We start from the raw sequence: 11,307 nt of genomic DNA on the forward strand, positions 1-11,307 counted from the left end.
TTTCTCTTTGAAAACTTTTTCATGTGTGTTTTCATTTCAATGATAATGTAATAAAAACCATGGAATGTGAGCATATGCTATTTCATCTGAGTGGCCACCTTATAAGTGACATCGTGGAAGAATTGAATCACATATAGGGTAGAAAAGGCAGGCCAAACACCAAGGCTTCTCTGCAGTAGCAGTTAGATAGTCACACGGTGAAAAGCAATTTTGTTTCAGTCACCACTTCAAATTAATGCTATTAACTTGAATTTTATTGGTTTTGCAATTTTGTTTGTATTTTTATTTGTTTGTTTTGGTTTATAATAATATAAGCTCTATAAGTATAAGGCATTTATATATAGTTTTACACATATTCAAGAAACATAATAAAGGGCTTCCCTGGTGGCTCAGTGGTTGAGAGTCCGCCTGCCAATGCAGGGGACACAGGTTCGTACCCCGGTCCGGGAGGATCCCACATGCCGCGGAGCGGCTGGGCCCGTGAGCCATGGCCGCTGAGCCTGTGCGTCCGGAGCCTGTGCTCCGCAATGGGATAGGCCACAACAGTGAGAGGCCTACGTACCGCAAAAAAAAAAAAAAAAAGAAACATAATAAAAACTATATAAATCAACCCTGGGGTCCATCAGAAAGTTTTTATTTTTTAAAGGGCTCCACATATTACTCAGTTTGACAAACACTGGGCATAGCTGACTTCAACTGCATTCTAAGCATGATTACCTTGTTTCGGTTCTCCACTAGGAACACATTTGGGCTACCTATGCAGGTAGATAAATTATCCCTTTTGCATTGAATTTTAGCTCTCAGGAAGCTACACCACAAACTCAGTAAACTGCACTGCAAAAGCCATGTTCATTTCACATATCATTCTCTCTCTTTCTTCCTCCCGTCTTTCTATCAACACACGCAGGCACTGCACTCGGACCTAGATACAAATATGGAAGGGATAGGAATGATCCCTGCCTTCATGGAGCTTATAAGCCTAGCAGTGTTTTCCAAAAGCTCTTGACAATCAGCAATACATGGCAGGCATGTTAAAACACATTTCTGAGCACCACCGCAAGCTCACTGAACCAGAATCTCCAAACAGGTCCAAGAAGATGTCAATTTAGCAAGCACCCCAGGTAAGTGTTATCAGGAGAATCTTTAAGAATTTTTCTACAGATTTTGCTTCTCTAAGTCTGGAGTGGGGTCTAGGAACTGACTATGGTCCTCAGGGATGGAGGAAGTCAGCAAAGCATTTGCATGTGGACAGGAGATAACTGTGTTCACATTTGAGATGGTGATCACTCTACCATGTGGATAATGGATTGTTAAGGGGGAAAATGAGACCCCTAAGGCTAGTTAGCAAGGTGCTGGGCCACTGGGACAGGACATAATGGTGACCAGAGTAGAGCAGTGGCAGTGGGAGCTGAAATAGGTGAACAGACTCAAGAGGAATTTAAGAGGAGAATCTACAGGGCCAACTAATGGATTGACATGGGGGTTGAGGGAGAGAGGAGAGTCAAGGTTGACTCTTGAATTTCTGGGCTCAGCTCCTGAGTTAATGGAGAGGCCTTTTTGCTAGGATAGAAGCAGCAGAAGAAGAAGGCTGTGGGGCATGGAAAGGGTAGATCATGAGTTTAACTTTGGAAAATTTGAGATTAAAGTGCCACAGGTACATCAAAGTGGAGACAGATGTTTTACATGAAGTTATCTGTGTGAACCTGCTATAGACTGAATGTCCCCCCTCCAAATTGTATCTGTTGAAATCCTAACCCCCATTATAATGGTATTGGGAAGTGGGGGCTTTGGGGGGGATTAGGCAGAGCCCTCATGCATGGGATTAGTGCCCTTATAAAAGAGGCTGGAGAGAGCTCCCTTGCCTCTTCTGCCGTGTGAGATTACGCAAGAAGATGGCCGTCTATGAGCCAGGGAGAGGGCTCTCACCAGACAGAGTCTGCTGGTGCCTTGACCTTAGACTATAAGCCCCCAGAGCTGTGAGAACAAATGTGGGTTGTCTATAAACCACCCAGTCTATGATATGTTCGTTGTAACAGCCCACATGGACTAAGGCAAATCCCTAGCTCGGGAGAAGAGTTTAGGATGGATATTTTCACTTACGAACCAACAGATAAAAGATTCCTTGAAGATATAGCAGTGGATAAGATTGCCAAGGGAGTGTACACATAGAGAGACATAAGAATGCTTAAGGCAGAAAAACCTCCGAGGAACATTTAAAGAAAGAAGATGTCAAATGGAGACGTAAAAGGAAAACCAGAAGAGTAAGAAGTCACTGCACCCAAGGGAACGATTGTTTCAAAGGGGAGAAATGGCCAGCACTGTGGGATGCTGCCAAGGGGTCAGTAAGATAAGAGCTGAGATGTGTCCACTGGACTCAACAAGTAGGTCATGGGTGATCTCAATCAGAACAATTTCACTGACACAGTGAAGACAGATCTCAGCCGGCAGAAGAGTGGCAGGCAAGGAAAGGGAGGTGGCAAGGGAGGGCACTCTTTCAGGAAGTTTATCTGAAAGGATAAGGAGAGAGCGATAAAGAGCAGGACAGCATGTTCTATGCTATCAGGGAGGAACCTACAGAGAAGGAATATCTGTAGCTACAGAGGAAGGACACTGCAGAGGAAGAGGTGTCTGGAAGGCTGGAGGAGAGGAAAGGCAGCAACAGTGAAGGGACTGGCCCTTGATGGAAGGTGGTTCGGCTCTTACATGGAGGTGCTGGTGAGCGGGAAGGACAAGGACAGGAGGAAGACGCCGTGTGGTCTTGGTGGTGCACCGCCGGGCTGGGATGGGGCACAGAGTCAGCGGTTTGAGGAGAACAGAGCATAGGAGAGGCGACTAGCAAAACACAGCAGGGGGCTTCCCTGGTGGCGCAGTGGTTGAGAGTCCGCCTGCCGATGCAGGGGACACGGGTTCGTGCCCCGGTCCAGGAAGATCCCACATGCCGCGGAGCGGCTGTGCCCGTGAGCCATGGCCGCTGAGCCTGCGCGTCCAGAGCCTGTGCTCCGCAACGGGAGTGGCCACAGCAGTGAGAGGCCCTCATACCGCAAAAAAAAAAAAAAAAAAACCACAGCAGGGCTCTGGTGGCGTTGAAGCCTGCTCGGGTTACTGCCCACAAAACAAGCCGCATGTGGGGTGACTTTCTTCAGCTGCACCAGGCCCCTGGGGAGAAAGGCAGAAGAGGTGGGTAACTGGACTCAGACAGGCTAGAGGCTTTTCCAAATGTGTTTAGTGGGGGAAAAAAAGTAAAAGGAGTTGAAGAATATATGCACTACCAAATGTAAAATAGATAGCTAGTGGGAAGCAGCCGCATAGCACAGGGAGATCAGTTCGGTGCCTTGTGACCACCTAGAGGGGTGGGATAGGGAGGGTGGGAGGGAGACGCAAGAGGGAGGAGATATGGGGATATATGTATACATAGAGCTGATTCACTTTGTTGCACAGCAGAAACTAACACACCATTGTAAAGCAATTATACTCCAATAAAGATGTTTAAAAAAAAAAAGGAGTTGAAAATATTGGTAAGAGAGTGGTTGAGGTGAAGAGGGACATTTGTGATTTGTGACCATGAGGGTGGGTGGCTAAAGTGGAGGGAAGGTTATCTGAGATGAGGGATATTTTAAGGCAACAGCTAGCTGCCGTCACAAACTCCAAAAGCTCATTGGCTTCACACAGCAAGAAGTGGCCTTTTCATTCACATAAGAGGCTGATGTGGATGTTCCTCATTGGGCAACAGTTTTCACTCAAGACCCCACGCTGTTTTCACCCTGTGCCTCTGCCATCTTCTACAAGTGGGTCCCAAGGCCATCCTGAGCTTCTCCACTCTCATCAGCAAGACAGGGAAGAGGCGTGGGCATAATGGGTGAAAGGTTTTTGCATCCCAAGCCAGAAAGTGGCATATATCACTTATGTCCAAGTCACATAGGGTGAAACTCAGGCACATGGACACACCCATGTACCAGGGAACAGGGAAATGAGTGCCCAGGAAGAATGAGAAGTAGGGTGGGTGATCAACCAGAAGACTTGGTGACAGAGACCAGAGCGTTAGCCGTCCATTTGGATGTGAAGCCACCCAGGTTGCATAGAGGCTGAGAGGTGGAAATAAAACCCTATTTGGGTGAAACATTCTTTAGTGAGGCATAGTGATAGAGTGGCTGCTACAGTGGTAAAGTGGGGCCACAGGGTAAAGGCCAAGAGGCTCAAAGGTATAGCGTGGGCCCATCCTCCCTGAGAGTGGAGGTGAGTGGTATAGAGGATCTGGGTACTTGGAGGGTGGGCAGCCTCCACCAGAAGGGCTGCAGCTTGGGGGTAAGTAGCATCCTTTAGAATGAGGCTATCTCAAGGCCAAAGGATGAAGTCTTTAGGGAAGCAGCTGAAGACACGGGGTGGGGGTGGGGGTTAACTGTGGAACAGAGTTGCAGCAGGAGGCAGGAAGGAAGTATGAGGGAGAAGTCCAGAGCAGGACGGATGGAAGAGAGGTGACCGGAAGGAATTACACCTGAGTAGTCAGCAAGGATTATAGGGGTGTGTGGAAAGGGGGATTTAGCTGGCCCCAAAGTGGCCAAGAGAATTGATGTCTGCTATTCCCTGTGGTCAGGAGCACTCAAGTCTCCTGGTTACAACCTGAGCATGTTACTCTTCCCACAGAATTCAAGTCTCTGGTGGGTAAGAAGACGTCCATCCCTCTGGAAGGAGTTAGCAGAGATGTGGCTTTGCGTGGGAAGAGACAGCGGACAGGCTCAGTCAGGGCTCAGGGCTGAGGCGGGAGGAATGGGGTTTTCCAAGGCAATGGAGGCTCTAACCCTGAGCAGGGCGACGGCTCCCTGTGAATCCCTGGTGCGGAGCAGGCACGTTGGGTGACATGAATTCCAATGTAACATCTGATTTTTTGAGAGGAATAGAAACTGCCGAGCCATTGCTCTCTGTTAAGTGTTTCAGAGATGGGAGGGCTCTGAGACTACAATTTGGTTATGGAAACTGCATGCTCCCGTCTCGAAAGCTTAGTAGTGAGTATACCACTCTGGCTTGCGATGATGCGTGATGAGGTAGCTTGGTTTGAGAAAAAACATCTTGTTGGTTTTGGAGCCAAAAAAACCAAAGCTGTAAAGACCATATGATCTGTAGCAGCAGTTTCTCTTTAATGACAGGTTTTGGAAGTAATCAGAGTAGGAGGCCCTGTTGGATAAGGCACGAATCTTTCCAAATGCTGTTAACTGGCACAGAAGGATGCCAAATTCATTCTACTTTAACACTTACCCTGTTACCCTGATATGAACAAAAGAGTTACACTAATGGTTATGATTAGTGGAGTACTTTAAGATACCTACATTCCAATGAAGTATTTCCTTTCCCTCTATTTCACAGAGATATGTTCTGATCTACCCCAGATATTCAGTGGAATGTGTGTGAGCCAGAAATGACAATAATAGGAAGGTAGAAGGAAGAGCATTAGAGATGCAAGAAGAGAGACAGTTTATCAAGACCTTATTTTACAATATGAATAATGTTACCTCATTTTTTGTTTTTTTGGAGCAGAGAAAGGTTTATTGCAGGGCCAAGCAAGGAGAATGGGAGGCTCATGCCCCCAAAACCCTGAACTCCTCAAAGGGTTTGAGCAAAGCAATTTTAAAGACAAGGTGAGGGAGGGGAGTCTCAGGGTAAGTGATCAGCCTGTGCAAAATCCTCTGATTGTTTGATGTTGAAGTAACAGGGAGGTTAACATTATCAACCCTTAGGCACCAGTAGGTCCAGGGCTACGTGCTCGTGATCATCAAGTAGTTAACTTCCTCCATTTGGTGGTTATCTCATTTTTTTTTAACAATAGGAAGTACTATATAGTATGATAGTGCATTGAGATGAGCAGAGTATGTTAAGAGATGCCAATAACTCATGCTTCTATTTCCATAGTGCTAGTATCACTGATAGAGTTTGATCTGCAAGCTGCTTTATTATTTAGCATCTATATACAAACCTCAAGAAGAGGTGTGGATTTTATATATGACCTTGTCTTTACAAACTAAAGAAAAGAAAAAAGAAACTATAGCATACCTCACTACTCTGGAACTACTCTATATAAATAACTACCTGCACTTTATATGAAAGTGGCTTTGACCTTTAGGGAAAGACCTTTTCTACAAGGCAATAGATTTTTGCCATTCCCTGGAGGGTTTACTCAAGAAAGGCTTTCCTGTGATCAAGCTTCCCTGGAAAAGACATTATTTCTAATAAACACCGGTTCCTATATCAAAATTGTATGGTCTAAAATCCATGCTTAGGGTGTGCTGTGATATTCTCTTATAGTACAGAGGCATCATGACTTGAATGGGTTATTTCAGATCAGGCTTCAGAAACACTATATGGAGACGTTGTGCTCTAAAAAGGAGTTTTTTTCTGTCACAAATTGTTTTGACAGTTCTACCATCCATGGCAGACCTCTTGATATTGCAAAAAGGAATTTTTTTTAAAAAACATGGGCTCTTCTTTCTGAATCAATACTAGACTGGAGATATTTTGGGGAAAAGAGACCTTACAAGACTTGGAGGAACAGCGTCAACAGAATATTTATTATTCTCTCCGCTTCCTTTCTTCAAGGTGTTGTGATTGAGGTCATTATAAATCTTTGAAAGTAACACTTCTCTTATATATGCTATACCCACTACCAGAAGATATTTATAGAGATAAAATAGTATCTCACATCCCTTCAGTAAAGTTCCATGAAGCTGTTTCCAAATAAAAATTAATAAATAATGTTTATCTAGGCCCTGCAGATAATGCTAAAAAGCAAAAAATTGATTAGTCCATCAGTTCTGTTATGTGCTGACACTAACACCCTAGAGTTTGGGAGGCTGGCTTATTTTAAGAGAAAATGGTTTAGAAGAGGCAAGGAGGGCTCCCCTGGTGGCGCAGTGATTGAGAGTCCGCCTGCCGATGCAGGGGACACGGGTCCGTGCCCCGGTCTGGGAAGATCCCACATGCCGCGGAGCTGCTGGGCCCGTGAGCCATGGCCGTTGAGCCTGCGCGTCCGGAGCCTGTGCTCTGCAGCGGGAGAGGCCCCAACAGTGAGAGGCCCACATGCCGCAAAAAAAAAAAAAAAAAAAAAAAGAAGAGGCAAGGAAAAAATAAAAGACAAACCCATTAATAGATACTGATTTTGTTGTAACATTAATTTGATAACTTTGCAATTGCATTTTAACAGTGGTACATTAGTTGAGTTAGCATGATTTGGTGAAAAAAAACCCCAACATATATTGGGTTGGCCAAAAAGTTCATTCGGGTTTTTCCATAACATCTTACGGAAAATGAAATTTTTGGCCAACACAGTATATATAATATAATATATATATATGTACGTTAAGTTTATCATTTCTATTTCAGGGTCAGAGAAAAGATTTGAGATTTGAAAATAAACTGTAATGATGTTGACATGCATTAGAAATCAATTCTCAACCATGGCAATTCAGACTGCTTATTCACGAGAGCCAACGAATAAATGTGAATCTTAATCAAGTTGCTAGAATCACCTTTCCCTCCTGCTTTTCAAAGGAGAAGATTCCTCTATATTGAAGGTATATGTTTGAAGTAATAAGGCTCTAATTGTAGTACTTTCTTTAAGTACCCGCATTGAGACATCACATTTAAGCGTAGATTACTCCTAAGATTTCTTTAAGACATATACATATTATAAGCCTAGAAAGCTGCCAACTTATATTTTTTTCAATTTCTGAGTTTCAAGGAAGCAATCTTACTGCGTTTGTTTTTATATCCCTGATTCCATGCATGATATCAACACACATTGGGTCTTCTATAAATGTCTGTTGGATGAAAGAGTAAATGAATGTCTGAATGAGGCTTTAGGATGAGGGGAAACACTGTAGAAAGTGACTTCCCTTGCATTAAGATTCAACCTGAAGCATTCTGCAGCCTCTTTAATTGGAATCAATTGATTTTCACATTCGTATTCTGGTATGGATGCAGCCCTGGCCTCTTAAATTTCTTCAACAGGAGGAATATTACCACCCATCACATCATTTTATGGTTTGTTGAATGTGTTTATCTCTCTTAGGAAACTCTGAACTCTATTACCTTTTCCAGTTTTATGCTCCTGGCGCCTAGCACAGCATGTGATACATGATAGATTTTCAGTAAGTATTCCATGAATGAATTGGAAGACTTTTGGAATTGCATCCTGTCTTCTGTGGCTTCCCCTTGGCCAACTCACTGCACCCCTGTGGGTCACAGTTTCTTCATCCATAAAATGAACGCTTTTTTTTGTGTGTGTGTGGTACGCGGGCCTCTCACTGTTGTGGCCTCTCCCGCTGCGGAGCACAGGCTCCGGACGCGCAGGCTCAGAGGCCATGGCTCACGGGCCCAGCCACTCCGCGGCATGTGGGATCCTCCCGGACTGGGGCACGAACCCGTGTCCCCTACATCGGCAGATGGACTCTCAACCACTGCGCCACCAGGGAAGCCCATGAATGCTTTTTTAAAATCATTCTGTGACTGCTGCTTAACAGACTAGAAAGGAGTACTTGGCTGCACAGTGGTACTAAAGATCGGGTAACTTATGGAAAATGTTCTTCTACACAGGATTTCTTAGAAAGGAGAAGGGGGAAGGAATGCTAGTTTATTTATTACAGTTGACCCTTGGGTTTGATCTGCATGGATCCACTTATATGGGGGTTATTTTCAATAGTAAATATTACAATACTACACTATCTATGTTGGTTGAATCCTCAGATGTGGAAGCACAGTATGAGCGAAGCTGGGATAGGGAGGAACCACAGATAAGGAGAAACCATGTATCAGGGCAACTGTAAATTATATGTGGATTTTTAACTGCATGGAAGGTCAGTGGCCCTAACCCCCCAACCCCCCTGCATTGTTCCAGGGTCAGCTGTGTATGACTTAATCAACTTTGCAGCCACCCTGTGAGATAGGATGTTGTTATTCCAATGTTATAGATAAGAAAAATTAGCTTCAGAAAGGTTCATAATTTGCCTAGGATCACACAGTCAGTCAATGTTCACGTCAGGATTCAAATCCAGTTCTAATGACTTCAAAGCCTATTTACTTTCCTTTAGGCAAATGATTCCACTTGCTTAAATTCTGATAAAAAAAAAGAGAACCAGTTTTTAACGAGGGTAGGATATACTCTTTTCATTTTTGCTTCTTCCTTTTACAATTTGAATCAAGGAAAAATATGGGAGATTCTTGCCAGGAACATACTTCCTAATTCTATTTCATCTGCTTAAGCTCCATGAAGAAAGTGGAAACTGAGGGCATATCAAATAAGGGAAAGAAGCCGTGTATCAAAACATGAAAAAGGTGGCTCTACCAACGGGATAATATCAATAACATGAGAAGGACTGGTAGAAAAACAAGACAGTGACAGGACAGGCCTGATGGGGTGGAGGGAGAGCAAAGAGTGTTTGCCTGATAAGAGCAAAAAGTCCAGGTTATGAGGATCAACATAGGAAATGACAAGTTTGTGGTGGCTTCACAGGAAAAGTCCCATAAGGATCTCTGTACCCTGTGGTGTGTCAGATGACTAGATACCGTGATGGGCACAGGTCACTGCAGTAGACTGTACATTTCCAAACTAACATCAGACCTATCATAGTTTTAAGGGCTATTCTTTACATCTTTTGCTGCTTGATTTTGTTTTAACAGGTTAACTTTCATTATAAGAACTTTCGGTGTTGTAAGCGGAATAATTCTAGGGATTTGTATGTGAATGAGGTCCAACTGCCCCTACACAATCACAGGAGCAATGTGGGATGGATGTGTGTCTGCTCTCAATAGAAAATCTGAAGCAAGTTGATGATATCTTTGACAGGAAATGTAAACAGATTTCTGTAGTGTCCAATTTTCTTCCTGATAACTTAGGTTTTCTCAAAAGTTATACATTAATTCACTATACTCCGGTAAACTTCTAACATAAGTTTTCTCCAAATGGAAGCTGTAAGGATCTAAATTTGATGGGAAGAAAGGCAGAGAAAAGCTCCTATAGAGTATACACGTGCAAGAAGCCAGGTGCCTGACAGTCAGCCAGTCAACACTGGTTAAGTGGGGGTTGGCTCAGCCTGGCATAAACCAAATTAAGCTGGGGGACTTTTCTTCACACATTAGAAAAGAACATTCATCATCAAGATCTTTGTTTCTAATAGCATTCTCCAATAAAAGAAATCAGGGCTACTGGGAGAAGTGGGTGATTCTAAGACTGGGACAGGAAATATGCAAGATGAGCCTGGAGCCTACTGAAGTACCAGAGAGTAAGGAGTTGACCAAACAAAGAAACAAAGAAAATGAAACCATCACTGGGAGTATGTCAAAGGAACTCAGGAGCCACTGGAAAGAGGTCCCAGTGGGCAAAACTAAAACAATTTGAGCAAATAAATAAAATAATATTGGATTATAAACCAAAGTACAAAATAAATATCTAAGAATCCATACTGATACAAACAAATGATTTAATAAATAAATAAATGGGAGAAAGTAGACAAATCTCTTAGGCAGAATAATTCCAAATAACTTATGTAACACTCTCCTCTCTAGGAGGTGGAGCATAACCCCCCTCTCCTTAAGAGTGGGCTGTGCAGAAATAGAACACATAATCCTAAAATTTATATGGAACCATAAAAGACCCAGAATTGCCAAAGCAATAGAACAAAGCAGGAGGCATAACTCTCCCAGACTTCAGACAATACTACAAAGCTATGGTAATCAAAACGACATGGTATTGGCACAAAAACAGACATATGGATCAATGGAACAGAATAGAGAACGCAGAAATAAACCCACACACATAAGGTCAATTAATCTTCGATAAAGGAGGCAAGAATATACAATGGGAAAAAGACAGTCTCTTCAGCAAGTGGTGTTGGGAAAGTTGAACAGCTGCATGTAAATCAATGAAGTTAGAGCACACCCCCACCTCATACACAAAAATAAACTCAAATGGCTTAAAGACTTAAACATAAGACGTGACACCATAAAACTCCTAGGAGAGAGCATAGGCAAAACATTTTCTGACATAAATCGTACCAGTGTTTTCTTAGGTCAGTCTCCCAAGGCAATAGAAATAAAAACAAAGGTAGACAAATGGGGCCTAATCAAACTTACAAGCTTTGCACAGCAAAGGAAATCATAAACAAAACAAAAAGATAACCTACAGAATGGGAGAAAATATTTGCAAATGATGTGACCAACAAGGGCTTAATTTCCAAAATATACAAACAGCTCATACAACTCAATAACAAAAAAACAAACAACCCAATTGAAACATGGGCAGAACAGCTAAATAGACGTTTCTTC

Source organism: Mesoplodon bidens, assembly GCF_964165515.1.
Source record: "Mesoplodon bidens genome assembly, chromosome: 5".
Classification (NCBI taxonomy): domain Eukaryota; kingdom Metazoa; phylum Chordata; class Mammalia; order Artiodactyla; family Ziphiidae; genus Mesoplodon; species Mesoplodon bidens.